The sequence below is a fragment of the Pinus tabuliformis genome, chromosome 1_1 (genome assembly GCF_031772625.1).
Source record: "Pinus tabuliformis cultivar Carrire ecotype Pingquan chromosome 1_1, CPIR1, whole genome shotgun sequence".
Lineage (NCBI taxonomy): Eukaryota > Viridiplantae > Streptophyta > Pinopsida > Pinales > Pinaceae > Pinus > Pinus tabuliformis.
In genome coordinates, this window is record NC_142297.1 from 385,594,439 (window position 1) to 385,600,438 (window position 6,000).

The following is a 6,000-nucleotide window of genomic DNA, read 5'->3' on the forward strand; positions in this document are numbered from 1 at the left end:
TTCCTTCTCTATTCTACAACTAGAAATTTAAAACATGGCATGATCCAGATTAGGCTGTTGGACCATCCATCAAAATTGAGTCCACATCAAGTAATAAGCACAGATTGTATTCTCTTGGAAATATGTGATCTTTGTATCATCAAAGCAGAGCATATTTGGACCTTTTCATTGCCAATCATGAAATATGAAACCTATTGATATAGGTAGCTAACAATTAGGAAGGAAATGGCCTTTAGAATCCTCCAAAAAATATTCCCCCTTACCTAAGTGCAAGGGTAATTAGGGGTAGACATAGCTTCCATGATGTCCTCATCAAAATGGAAGATGAGCGGACAAGACGAATATTGACTACATCATGCGGCGTAGTACCTAGTGCATCAACCTAAGAAAGAAGGTTCACATACGCATCATATGGAATGGTACACGATGAGATAGTAGATGAAGGATCTATATATGTTGAGACCTGGAATTCTGTTGAAAGAGGTTGAATATAAGCATGCTCAGAAACCTCAGAAAGGATTCCCTACGAGGAACTCAAAGATGACGATAGGTAAAGGACATGGCCCATGGTGTCCATCATCTCGACATCTGGGGAAGGGATCATGATGGTGGGACCGGATTCCCCCTATTCTGGTTTATTATTGGTACAAAAATCCATAAGAAGAGGAGAAGGCAATCCATTATGAGTGGTCTCATATTCGCGAAGTGCCTTAAGGAAATCACAAAATTTGTTGAGATGAGCACAACAATGGGAGTAGTCACCATGATGATCACACAGGGCATAAGGGTGATTTTTGCGTAATGTTTTGATTTTCTTGGGTGGACCAGGTAAGTTAACATGGACTTTAGGGATATTTGACTCAGGGAATGTTTCATAAACCAAAGGTTTCAGACGAGGAAGCTCAGGACAATTATTGGTCGCGTGCCCCACAACTTTACACAAAGCGCACAGAGGTGACGACTTTGGGGTCTTGGGGACTGGAGGAGGTTGGGGAGCCTTGTCCTTAGGTACTTTCCTCTTATCTTTTCCCCCTTGTCTAGATGCTTTCACAACAAGAGTGGGTTTCTCTTGAGGTTGTGATGGAACTAAAGTAGTGGTAGGGGCCATAGGGACCAGGTGAACTAGGGTCAGAGCACGATAAGGTCTTAGCTGACCAGGAAGAATGCTTACAGGGGGATCAATGTACCATATGGGGAGCCCTAAAGTCATGTTAGGAAGGACCAACGAAGCCATGATAGGGACATAAAATATTGCAGGAGGGGGAAATAAGAAAGGTATCTGGCCTGCAAGGTAATGTCCTAGCAGAACAACTCTTGGATGGTTGAGAATTGGAGGAACAGTTCCTGGGGGAAGATAGGAGAGGCACCCCCAAATGGAGGAGGTTCTGGGGGTGGATCTGGATGGCTCAGCTGATATGGTAACCGCACGGTGCGGAGGATCTCGTTGTGGATCGAATGTACCAGACTGCTTGAGGACAACTCGTGACGCTGAAAGATTTAGGCTCTAAGATGAGAGGGGGAGGACCAAGGAAAGAACCCAACAATGAGGAATCTTTATAGAATCTAGGTGAAACACCAGTGAGAGGAGTTGAAGACTTCTTATCTAACATTGATGATATAATGGACCCGGGGGACGTCATGGATGCCAGCTCGTAGTAAGTCAATTGATCTATGGTAACGATCTTCCCTTCATGGGGGAAGCACATCTTGCAAAAAACTGTAGATGTGACAGCTGACATGGCATATGTGTAACTACGACCCAAGAGAATGTTGTAATCTATAGGGGCATCAATATCCTCAATATCTACATGGACAGTCTTGCCCGCAAGGGTCACTGGATAGTTGTAGCACATGCTAAGAGGCTAGGAGGAGTGTCTGTCCCAAGCATGAAAAGTGATCGTGGAGGGGGACAACTCAGGTGACTAAATGTTTTTCCAAATGGTAGTGGACATCACACAGGTGGATGCACCATCGTGAGTAATGCATCGGGAGATGGTGACATTACGGACTCAGACTAGTACCTAGAAAGCAACGGAGCAAGGCAATGGGGGATGTTCTGATGTATCAACTGGGAAGACAATCAAACGATCATCAGAAGGATCTGTAATGGAAGCCATGTTATGGCATAATGGTCCCTTTGGGATCTTGAGAATTACCTCAGCTTTAGATGGAGGGATCTGTAATGGAAAATTTGATGTCATAAGAGGCTCAGTAGAAGCTTTGGCTTTGGAATCAGTGGCGGATGAAGTTGATGGCTTATCATATTGACGCGATCGAGTTTGCAAGTTGATATCGGAGGGATTAACCTCATTAGAGCTCATCATGAGGATCTGGTAGTCACTAGGACCAGAAGGTTAGGGAGGGTGGGCTGCTTGACCTGGGTGAGGTTGAGAAGAAACAAATCCTTGTTGAGGGAAAGGATTTGTAAGCACTATCGGTTGAGATGGTGCAGGATTCTGAGGAAATTGTTGGCCTCTAGAAGCTGCTTGAGCTTCCCACATTTGGCGCATCTAGGGTAAGATAGCACACTCATGTGTATAATGGCCATGTACACAACAACATGCACAAGGATTTTTCGTACGAATAACCTTGTTTTGCTTGGGTTGGCTTCCCTATTGCTGGTTGTTGGTGTTAGGTTGGTTCCCCTGGGATTCACTAGGTTGATTACCTTGATTACCCTAGTTACCCTTGTTACCATTGTTACCCTTCCCCTTATTATTTTTCTTCAAATTTTGGGGATTGGTTGCACTCTACTGTGCAAACACCTGACCCTAGGGGGGTAGTAGTTGCGGGGGCTGAGGATGCATGGGAGGCTGTGGTGTTAATGCTTAAGGGGCTGGAGTGGTCGATTGTTCATAAGGAGGAGCAATGGTTTGGTAGATTGGTTGGGGCCCTGAAAACATGTTGCCAGCAGGAGGGGCATAAGTGTTGGAGGAACTGGTGCCCCCCTCTGGATGGCCATAACTTTGTTGAGTATATGGGGAAGGATGTGAAAGGGTTCCAACGATACCGTCGGCAACGTGAGATTCCCCCGGTGCATCGGAACCTCCAGGACGGGGAAGGTTTGGAATGATAGTATAGACAGAATCGGATTGCACATAAATCAAGTCATATCTCAGAGCGGTTTGGAGAGCTTCTTCCTCAGTCTGAGGAAATTGGGATGCGGTATCTTTTCCAATGGGTGCTAAAATGATCCTAAGAAACCAATCTAGATAGACACGATCTTCAAAGGGTGGGGCACGACATGTGCTCCTCCTCTTATGCAACTCTTGAACATGGTCGGAAAGGTGAGTGGCAGAGGACTGACGAAATGAGGTCAATATCTTTTTACCAGTGTCATATCGGAGAGGTAGCTAGAAATATGAGAGAAACAATTTAGCAAGAATCACGAAAATGGAATGAAATGTGGTGGACTAGTCTACATACCATTTTGTAGCATCTCTAGTGAGTGTGCATTGGAACAGCCGAAAACGAATGAAGTAATCTGTAATGGAGTTGGATGAACACCACATGTGGAAGGAGAAAAAATGATCGGTAGGATCCTCTCCAGAATTACCCTCAAACTTTGGGATATTTGAGGGAAGCTTAGTCAGCATAGCATGCCAACCAGCATCGTGGTGTATTGGGTCGTTTATCAACTGGCTAAAATCCAGGAGACTTAAGCTAGCCATAAAAGGGAGTATGGGAGTTTTCTGAACGGTTCATGAGATTTCTCCTCTAGATGTGATCATTAGGGTAGAACTGGAGCCAACACCAGGTCGGGTTCCTACACCAACTGTGGGTCTAAACATGGTGACAATATGTGGTGAAGGAGGCTCGAAATTAGATGAACCAGGAGAAGAGTCAATCTGGGGACTCAGAGGGCTATGAACTCGAACCCAATGGCGAGGAGTAATATGCTCGAGTGGAAAATGGGGATGAAGCTATAAGAGTCTTTGTGACAAACGCCTTGGTGGCACAATGGTGGTAAGACACGTGTCACATGAAAATGGTGAAGGGAGATCAACAATATGACTTTTTCTCGAAGGAGGCTCCAGGTCTCTACGGCTCCAGGTCTTTCTGTGGCTGCAGCTCGGTATCTTGATGCGGCTCCAGGTCTTTTTGCGACTACGGCTCGAGGTCTTTCTACGTCTCCAGGTCTCTGCGCTCCAGGTCTTTCTGTGGTTACAACTCGAGGTCTCTCTGCGGCACTCTCCATACGTACGCCATTCCTTAACGAAGCATCTTTTATGTGGTGCTCTTCGTAAGGTTTCTTGTTGACTGAGCTTGAATGCTTGCAACCTAACAGAATCATTAATGGCAAGAGGTGTCATGGTTTAAGAGGACGGTCGCGAAATTCGAATGCAGAGATCTTGTTTTTTGATTCATTGTTATTTTACGTGGGCATCTTCAGATTGAGCGGTTCATGATGCGAAAGTCGGTGATTTATTTTTATCTGGAGCAGGATTTGATTCTCGGTACTAAAAGCAGGATTTTACTACTAGGGTTTCTTGCATATTAAAAGGCTTACTGAGACTCTGCTACTCGGTTCTAGATCTAATCTTCTGTGGCTAGATCTAGATCTAGATCTAATATTATGCCTTATTTCTTTATGGCTGGGTTCTAGATCTAATCTTCTGCAACTAGAACTACATCTAATCTTCTGCCTTATTTCTTTACGGCTGGGTCTCGGCTTTGTACTGGCAAATATGGCTCCCAGCTTTGCAAAAATAGCTACTGGCTCAGTTCCGTCCGCTTCTAGAGGGAAACTCCTGCCCATATCGCCAGTGAAGCCCCAGCTCCCACTGTCCAGGTGGTCCAAGCCTCACTCAATGAGGCTTTGAAGTTTTCCAAAAGTGCCCTAATCTGCCAATTCAATGGTTTTTGGCCACGGCTGACAGCTCTCCACAATTGGATCTTGGAGGTATGGAAGCCTGTCATTTCTGATGAAATTAATATCTACCCCTATGCTAGGGGTTTCTTTATAGTAGATTTTGAAAATCCCGAAAGCAGACAATGTATTCTAGATTTCGGCCCTTGGTTTTGCGGAAACTCAGGCCTATTCATGAAGCCATGGAACCCATCATTCGATCCCTCAATAGCAATCATAACCTCAACACCAGTTTGGGTGAGATTGCCAAGCCTACCCTTACATCTCTGGAATCTCTCCTTGCTAAAAGCCATTTGAAATGAAATTGGGAAATTTTACTGCAGGTGCCCAGAAACAGAGGAATATGCCAGAACCACCTATGCATGCATCTGTGTGGAATTGGACTTCAGCACTGGATTCCTAGCTAAAATAAACCTAACAAGCAAAGATTATGTGTGGAACCAGAAACTTGATTATGAAAGTGTCCTCTTCAGATGTCGATCTTGCTTTGAGACGGGCCATCTAGCCAAAAATTGCCCAAAAACCTCCCAGAAAAATTCTGCTAGAAAAAACCACCACAGATCTACATGGTGGGAAGGAGCACAAAAAGAACACTACACTGTTATCAAAGAAGAATACTCTAGAGTAAACTATGAATCACAAGAAATCGGACAAGAAAGAAACAACTCTCAAGACAAGCAGGGAGAAAGCCCTGCCCAGCAACAAAAAGTGAACTCGACAACCCCTCAAGCATCAACAGTTATGAGGATTCGAATACCGCACCAAACTTCTTCTCTGTCTATCTTCAAGAGGTCGAACACAATAGATCACAAAGCTAAGACACCAATGTCCCAACAACTAGAAGAGATGAAGGACATGCAAGATAAAGGAAGTTGGAAGACCATAGAGTAAAAAAAGAAAGCTACAGCATCAATCTCGCCAAGAAAGACGAGGAGCCAGACAATTAAAAATTAAGAAAATTATGGGTCTGATAGACCAATTTGGTCTCAGTGGATGTTAACTGGTGGGCTCCAGTATTGTAGCAATAATGCTACAACTCCTGGAGCTTCCTTCTCTAATTTTATCAACCCGGTAGTTCGTAAACTTGGAAGCGACGGTGTTGTATGCACAAGTACTAGCTCTTGTCGCAG